This window comes from Hyaena hyaena, unplaced genomic scaffold, assembly GCF_003009895.1.
Source record: "Hyaena hyaena isolate Hyena2069 unplaced genomic scaffold, ASM300989v1 scaffold_602, whole genome shotgun sequence".
Taxonomy (NCBI): domain Eukaryota; kingdom Metazoa; phylum Chordata; class Mammalia; order Carnivora; family Hyaenidae; genus Hyaena; species Hyaena hyaena.
In genome coordinates, this window is record NW_024081229.1 from 1,091,657 (window position 1) to 1,100,864 (window position 9,208).

Consider the following 9,208-nt stretch of genomic DNA (forward strand, 5'->3'; position numbering starts at 1 on the left):
ATTCTTTCATTAATGCTTACTTATTTAATCAATATTAACTGGATACAGACAATGGGCAAGTCGGCTTCTGCCCTCAATGAGTTCATTATCTACAGGAGAAGTAGCTGAGTGTCCTGTAGTGGAGCTTCTCAAATACCATGCTCTCACTCAGATGTGGAATTTAAGAAACAGAACAAATGAGCAAAGGGAAAGAAGGAGAGAGAGAGAAAGAAAGCGAGAAACAGACTCTTAACTATGGAGAGCAAACTGATGGTTACCAGAGGGGAGGTGGGTGGGGGGATGGGTGAATGCGAACTAAAGAGTGCACCTATCATGATGGAAAAAATAATGATATTAAAACAAGATATTACAAATTATAAAATAAGTATGCGCTCCTGTTACTAAAAAATAAAATAAAATGTTACTCGTTTAAAGTCAAAAAGAAGGCTTCTGGATTCATATTGTCAAACTGCTTCGCCCCAAAACTGTAATGAGTTAGGCCCCTATCAGCAGCCCAGCAGCTCACGTGTCTCAGCACGTAGGAGGGTTCCTCCTAACTTTACTCCAGTGCATTCACGATAGTTCGGTGAGCTTAATCCCCAGACGTTAATGGACTTTCATTTATGCTTCTGTCCAAAACCGAAAGACCCTGATGCTTAGGAATTAGGGAAAGAGCATCATTTCACGTGCCACGTAAGATACATGAGGTGGGAGGGATACAAGTTAAGTGCCATGGTGTGTAGGGGATAGAGAAATGTGTTTGCGTGCAGCAGTTGGGGGAGATATCATTGAGGGACTGGATTTTAAACTGTGGTTGAAGAGGGGATCAGGAAAGACAGAAGCTATGTTTTTAAAATGTTTATTTCTTTTGAGAGAGAGAGCAAGTTGGGGACGGGCCGAGAGAGAGGGAGAGAGAGAATCTGAAGCAGGCTCCAGGCTGTCAGCATAGAACCCAAGTGGGGCTTGATCTCATGAACTGCGAGGTCACGACCTGAGAGTTGGACACCTAACCAACGGAGCCACCCAGGCGCCCCTAGACAGAAGACGTTTCATTACCAGGGACAAATAAAAGCAGTCTGAAGAAAGGATGCCTGGGCATGTTAGAAGAAGAACGAGTGGCCCACGTTTGTTGAAGCGCAGAGTTCACGGTCCTGAAAAAGCCAACAAGAGCGTGGAGCTGGGTTATGGAGGCCCTTGAAGATTTATTGAAGTGGGAAGCCACAGATTGTTTGTAAATAGGCGACGGACTTCAAAATGGAGCTTTAAAATGTTAATCCGGGTGGGTTTGCTCAAGAGGGGCTGCACGAGGGCCGGTGTTCAGGCAGAGAATACGGTTAAATGGCCAGGGAATGAGTGGCGGACATACAAAGGGAGGGTTGCCAGGCGGAGGAGCCGGGACAGAAGAATGGATACAATTTGGATTGAAGAAGAGGGAGAAATAAACGATTATTCTGAGGCTTTGAGCTCGGGATGGTGAAGGATGCCACAGGCTGAACGAGGACACTTAGGAGGGTACTGAGTTTGAAGCACTTCCTAAATCCAGCTTTGGATGTGTTGAGTTTGGAACCTAGACGAAATGTTGAAGCTCAAGGGAAAGGCAGGAAGGGATTGGGGTTGATCACAGAGAAACGAATGAGACCTCAGGAGGGGAACTTCACAGGGAAAAGGACAAAGGACAGGAATTTTGGGAATGGCCACATCTAAGGAGAATAGAAAGAAGTGACCATAGGGCACAACCAGGAGCCTGGCGGTCGGTAAACACGTTGCTGTAGGGCAGGGGTGCCGGTTAAAAAAGATGGGGGCGTCTAGGATGTCAGAGGCAGTGGGGCAAACACAGATGTTGACTTAAAAACACAGACTGGGAGGGGCGCCTGGGGGGCTCAGTCGGTTACGCGTCCGACTTTCGCTCAGGTCATGATCTCGCGGCTCGTGGGTTCGAGCCCCGCGTCGGGCTCTGTGCTGACTGCCAGCTCGGAGCCTGGGGCCTGTTTCCAAGTCTGTGTCTCCCTCTCTCTCTGACCCTCCCCTGCTCACGCTGTCTCTCTCTCTCTCTCCCCTAGAAATAAATAAAACATTTTAAAAAAATTAAAAGAAAAATACAGACTGGGAACTTGAGAAAGTAAAGTTGCCCCCTTCCGAGAACTTGGCTGGTGGAAAGGAAGGGGAGAAACTAGAGCTCTTTCCCTTCTGGGGCTGCCCTGGAAGCAGGCCCTTCACTTATCAGAAGGGGATTCATCCTGACTCTAGAAGAGTCCGAGTGATGGGGCCGGACTTCAGCCCGCTGGTTCCCAGCTCTGCGAGCAGTTGTGTCCTCTGAAGAGCTGGAAGCTTCCACTGGCCACTTGTCAGCACAACACAGTGTAGGAACAGACTCCATACACCTGCAGAACCGGAAGATGCATCCGTGATTGAAGACATTTAACAGGAACTGAGTTAAAAAAAAATTCAAACGTTAACCTCGGAGCCGAAAGAGACAGGGAGAAAACCCTGTGTTGAGCTTCTTCCAACGGGTGTTTTTTGAGGCCAATGTACTGAATCTGTTTGCATCTGGAGATTAGCGGAACTTCCCTTTTCTCCACCCTCACCCCAGACACCAGCCAGCATTGGGCGCCCTAAATCCGAAATGCCACACGCCCCCGGAGTCCAAGCCCAGCGACAGATTCGAAGAATTTCAGAGTTGGAGAAGACTTCAGAGATCACTAGTAGGTTGTAAACTACTGCCCGGAGGCCAAATCCCGCCACAGACCTTTTGGGTAAAGTTTCATTGGGTCACAGCCGCACCCGTTGGGTGACATAGTCTCTCTGGGGTTCTCGCAACAGTGGCAGAATTGAGTGGCTGCATCAGAGACCGTCTGGCTGGCAGAATCTAAAATGTTTACTGTGTCGCTCTATACAGAAAGTGTGGCGGCCGCTGGGTTATGTGGCTGCCTACCTAGCCCGCTGTGCTCTCATTGTGAGCAGACAGACCTCTCTCTTTCAACCTGGGAAAATTGTGATGCTTTTAAAAAGCACCAGGAACACTTTTTGGAAGTCAGAGTTTTCCATCAAGTGGCTTTGGCTGGATTCCAGATGGTTTCTATTCATCTAGCGGTAGAGCTGGACTGGGCACATGGCATAAAAACAATTCTCAGACCTCGCTTTTGTCTCTGCTCAATCCCTTGTCCTTTGAACCAGCACAATAAAAGTGCTTCAATAAGCAGGGTCAAGTAGGATATACCCGAGAGAAATGTGAAAACGAGATTACAGGCTGTGATTAGAGGCTCCAACGTGTGCTGAATGCCCTTCAATCACATGGTACGGGCTAAGGCCACCATTTATTATAAAACAAACTGCCCAGCTCTTGGAGGCATAGAATAGATGACAACTGCATTTTAAAATGTTTTGTTCAAGTAAATGAATAGTCATTTTGGAAAACAGGGAGGCAGAGTTTTAAAATAGCTGAAAATGTTTCCAAATGTCCATATTTTTGCGTTCTTGGGGACTTCGGTTACTCTAGTTCTTAAGCGGCAAGTGAAATGATGCTCTTTCCCTAATTCCTAAGCATCAGGGTCTTTCGGTTTTGGACAGAAGCATAAATGAAAGTCCATTAACGTCTGGGGATTAAGCTCACCGAACTATCGTGAATGCACTGGAGTAAAGTTAGGAGGAACCCTCCTACGTGCTGAGACACGTGAGCTGCTGGGCTGCTGATAGGGGCCTAACTCATTACAGTTTTGGGGCGAAGCAGTTTGACAATATGAATCCAGAAGCCTTCTTTTTGACTTTAAACGAGTAACATTTTATTTTATTTTTTAGTAACAGGAGCGCATACTTATTTTATAATTTGTAATATCTTGTTTTAATATCATTATTTTTTCCATCATGATAGGTGCACTCTTTAGTTCGCATTCACCCATCCCCCCACCCACCTCCCCTCTGGTAACCATCAGTTTGCTCTCCATAGTTAAGAGTCTGTTTCTCGCTTTGTTTCTCTCTCTCTCTCTGTTTCCTTTGCTCACTTGTTTTGTTTCTTAAATTCCACATCTGAGTGAAAGCATGGTAGTTGTCTCTCCCTGACTGACTTACTTCATTATACTCTTTGGCTCCATCCATATATCATTGCAAATGGCAAGATTTCATTCTTTTTAAGGCTGAATAATATTCCATTCTGTAAGGGCGCCTGGGTGGCTTAGTCGGTTAAGCGTCCGACTTTCGCTTCGGTCATGATCTCGCGGCTCGTGGGTTCGAGCCCTGCGTCGGGCTCTGTGCTGACTGCCAGCTCAGAGCCTGTTTCAGTCTGTGACTCCGTCTCTCTCCGACCCTCCCCTGCTCACGCTGTCTCTCTCTCTCTCTCCTAGAAATAAATAAAACATTAAAAAAAATTTAAAAAAAATATTCCATTCTGTATGTATATATGCCACCTCTTCTTTATTCATTCATCTACTGATGGACCCGCTTCCATAATTTGGCCGTGGGAAATAATGCTGCGATAAACATAAGGGTGCATGTATTCTTTGGAATTAGTGTGTTTGTGTTTTTTGGATAAGCAACCTGTAGAGCAATTGCTGGACACAGGGGAGTTCTATTTTTAATTTTTTGAGGAGACTCCATACTGTTTTCCACAGTGGCTGCACCAGTTTGCATTCCCACCAACAGTGCAAGAGGCTTCCTTTCTCTCCACATCCTCACCAACACGTGTTGTTTCTTGGGTTTTTGATTGTAGCCATTCTGACAGGTGCGAGGTGATCTCTCATTGTAGTTTTGACTTGTAGTTCTCTGAGGGTTAGTGATGTTGAGCATTTTTTCATGGGTCTGTTGGCCACTGGTTGTCTTCTATGAATCAAAAAGTCATAATCGAGTTTGTATCCACCAACCCAGCAATCCCACTTCTAGGAATTTGTCTTAAAGAAATAGTGGTGTAGGGGCACTTGGGTGGCTCCGTCAGTTAAGCATCAGACTCTTGATTTCAGCCCAGGTCATAATCTCATGGTTTCATGAAGTTGAGCCCCGAGTCTGTCTGCCTTTCTCCTGCCCCTCCCCTGCTCACGCTCTTGCTCTTTCTCTCAAAAATAAATAAACTTTAAAAAAAGTGAAAAAAAGAAAGAAAGAGTGATGTGGAAGATATTTACATATAATATGTATTCTTTAAAATAAATAAAAATTGGAAATAACTTAAATGTCCAACAATTAGATTCTGTTTAAACAAATTTTCATACATTTATATGGTAGAATATCATGGAGCTTTTAAAATTAGGATTTTGAAGCAAATGCATATAACATGGAGAAAGGTTCATAATGTATTAAGAAAAAAGTATTTTTAAAAATTTTAATGTTTATTTATAATTGAGAGAGAGAGAGCATGAGCAGGGAAGGGGCAGAGAGCAAGGGAGACACAGAGTCTGAAGCAGGCTCCAGGCCCTGAGCTGTCAGCACAGAACCCAGTGTGGGGCTCGAACCCACAAACTGCGAGATCATGACTCGCGGCCATGTCGGATACTCAACCGACTGAGCCACCCAGGCACCCCAGAAAAAAGCTATTAATGAATGTTAGCAAAGTTTATCTCCAGGCCGTGAGATTCTAAATGTCTTTTGTATTTTTCTTAATGCTTTGGTGTTTGTACCTTCAGTATAATGTGCAGATTATTATTATTTTTCACTCGATCAGATCTTTCATTAATTCAGGCAAATTCTTAGCTATAATCTTTTCAGTTATTGTCTCTGCTCCTTTTCCATTTCCTTGCCTTCTAGCATATGGGTTACATATATATAAGACCTTCCCTCTTCTTCCTATCTCTGAACCTCCGTTTCATCCTTTCCATTTCTTTGACTCGCCATGTAGCACCCTGGGTAACTTCTTCAGCTAGATCCTTATTGTTCAGATCAACAATTCTCTCTTCAGCTGTGCGTTCAATCTATCGACTGAGTTTTAAACTTTAATAATCATATTTTTAATTTCTAGAACTCCTATTTGGTCATTATTTATAATTTCTTGTTCTCTGCACATGTATTTTTTTAAGGTTTATTTTTGAGGGAGAGCACGAATGGAGGGAAAGGGCAGAGAAGGAGGAAGAGAGAGAGAACACCAGGCAGGCTCCACGCCCGAAGCATGATGCCAGCTGTGGGGCTCAAACCCACAAACTGTGAGGTCCTGACCTGGGCCCAAATCAAGAGTTACTTGCTTAACTGACAGCGCCACCCAGGAGCCCCTCTGCACATGTTTTTATTTCATCTTTTAGTTCTTTAAAATAACAAATATAGTTATTTCACATTGTGTGTCTGAGAATTCTAAGATCTGCAGTCTTGGTAGGTCTATTTCTACCGTCTGTTGTTTCTGTTTATTGTCATAGTTCTTTTGTGCACGTAATGAGTTTTATCCGTGTGCCGCGTAAGCGGTATTAAAAAATGAATTTTTCTCGCTGACCAAAGGGAAAGAGATTATTACTTCTCCAGTAGCTCCTCACTGGCAAATCATTTGTGGGTTTCTTTGAGATGTAGGATGGAGACAGATTCCTCTACAAAGGATTTAAAGGTGTTTTTCCCAGTATGAAGACACCTTAAACCCAGTTCTCAGTGTGAAGAGGTTTTCTCAAACTGGTGGTGTGAATTCAGGCTGTAAAGGGCATGAGAATCGCTCTGGCTCTCAGTTACCTGGGGGCATGACTCCCCTGCCCATTTAGCACCAAGGATTAAAGCAGCCAAGTTTCTTGTGGTCTTTCAAGAGGGGAGAGATTTCTCATTCTTTTTTCTTCTTCTAATTTTTAAGCTGTAGTCATTTGGGGTGTCAAATGTTGGGTACCAGTCCGATTCCTTGGATGGACTTTATCTTGAACCCTTGTGTTCCCCATCAGGCCAGAGAAATTGAGGCTCAAGTGAATCCTCGAACCCTCTCTTTCTGTCACCATTTTGCACAATGAATCTGACAGGACATCATAATGGCTTTATCTTTAATTATAAGTAACGTCTTAGTGCTTCACGCCGCCTCCACTGTTACCTCTGGTCTGAGCCACTGTCACCTGTAGCCTGGGTTACCTGAATGCCCGCTCTGCCCTTGCACTGCAGCAGTCTATTCTCAACACAGTGGCAAGAGCGGCCCTGCTACAGGTCAGATCAGATCACGTCCCTGACCCGAACCCTGCGGTGGTTCCTCATTTCACTTAGAGCAAAGCACACTTTTTACAGTGCTGCGTTAGGTATCTTGCCTCTCCAACCTCATCAACTAACTCTGTCCCCTCCCCCACGTTGGTCAAGCCACATGACCCGTCTGGTGTTTCCTTGGGCACGCAAACTCACTCCTCACTCAGCTATTCCTCACCTCGTTGAAGGCTTTCCCCAAATGTCAGCTTTCCAGTGAGGCCTACCCTGTTGAATCTATTAACGCTCATCAGCTTTCTCACATCGCTGGACGCCCAGCTCCTTTATTCTGCTCTATGTTTTCTTTCTCTTTGCATGCACTTATCAGATTCTAAGTATTGTCATTTTCTCATTTTTTGTTTTATTTTTATTATGCATCCTACCTTACTAGAATTCAAGTTGCTTCGTGAAGGCAAGAATCACTCTTCCCTGAGAGACGTAAACCACAAACCCTCATTCACGTGGTGTATGGTCAGAATTTACACTATGTGAGTGGTTTGAGAAAACCCACCCCCAAAACAAACAAACAGAACAAAATGTTCCTGAGTTAATAATGACCCCAGGACTCAACACTAGACCTCAAAGAATTCCAACTGAAAGACTTCGAAAGAACAAACGCTCACAGGCCCGTATCACTAAATGCACAGAACACAGCGGTGAGTCAGCAGAATTAAATTACTGAAGCAGACCCATGAGAACTGAAGATACTGGAATTATCATATGAAATCGTAATATGGATGTTTGAAGAGATAAAAGAGAAGGTTAATGTACGGCAATCAAAATGGACTTACAAGGAGAGCCTGGGTGGCTCAGTTGGTTAGCCATCCAGCTTCAGCTCAGGTCACGATCTCACGGTTCCAGGAGTTCGAGCCCTGTGTCGGGCTCTGCGATGACAGCTTGGAGCCTGCTTTGGATTGTCTCTCCCCTTCTCTCTCAGCCCCTCCCCTGCTTGCACTCCTCTCTCGAAAAATAAAGAAACATTAAAAAAAATTGCATAGCACTAAAAAGCGTCCTTTTTTTTTTTTTTACCGTCTGAAACTATACTGGGAAGGGAAGACGAGTCTTTTTTTTTTTTTTAATTTTTTAAATTTATTTCTAGGAGAGAGAGAGAGACAGCGTGAGCAGGGGAGGGTCAGAGAGAGAGGGAGTCACAGACTGAAACAGGCTCCAGGCTCTGAGCTGGCAGCACAGAGCCCGACGCGGGGCTCGAACCCACGAACCCTGAGATCGTGACCTGAGCCGAAGCCGGACGCCCAACCGACTGAGCCCCCGGGCGCCCCAGTCATACTGTATTTCTTCCCCTGAGGGCGGATTCGTGAATGCTCTGCGTTCCTTGTTCTTCGCACCGGGTGGGTGGAACGTACGTGTGTAAAGCACTTGGTAACACAAACCCCGCGGCCCCGGTGCCGGCTGTTTCCGGAAGCGCTGAGGCAGGTCTCGGAGCCCCAGGGCGCCGACAGCAGGGACCCTGGGGGCCTCCCTCCCTCCCTCACCCCTCCCTCCGCACCTCCCCCGCTGGCTTTGCCTTCCTGAAGGGCGCTTGACCCTCCCGTGTGCACCGCCGTGGGGACGCGTGCACCGCCGTGGGGACGCGTGCACCGCCGTGGGGACGCTGCACCGCCGTGGGGACGCGTGCACCGCCGTGGGGACGCGTGCACCGCCGTGGGGCCTCCGGTTGTCACTGAGGAGCGGCCTCGGCCCCTGCTCGGCGCGGAGCGGGGCTGCCTGGCCGCGGAAAGCCCGCAGACGCGGCGGCGCCGGGGCAGGAGAAGACGCGCCGGAGCCCCCAGCCTCCCCCCTGCCCCTCCCCGCCCCCAGGGCGCCCGGCCCGCCCGCTGGGAGACGGGCCGCGAACGCGGCAGAGCCACCCGCCTTCCGCCAGCCACGTGCCCGCGTCACCTGCGGCCCCGAGCGGCCGCAGCGGGAGGAGAGGGCTGCCCGGCGCTGCTGGCTACACCCGCCGGCGCCAACCTCCCAGCCCAGACGGGGTGAAGCCTGCGCTCCTGCAGGTGAAACGGCTGCTGCTTGTCGCGCGTCACTGTGTGTTAGGCAGCGTTACTGTGGCAACAAGTAACTGACACACCAGGTTCCTAAAAGGTAACTCTGGATTGTCCTTTTC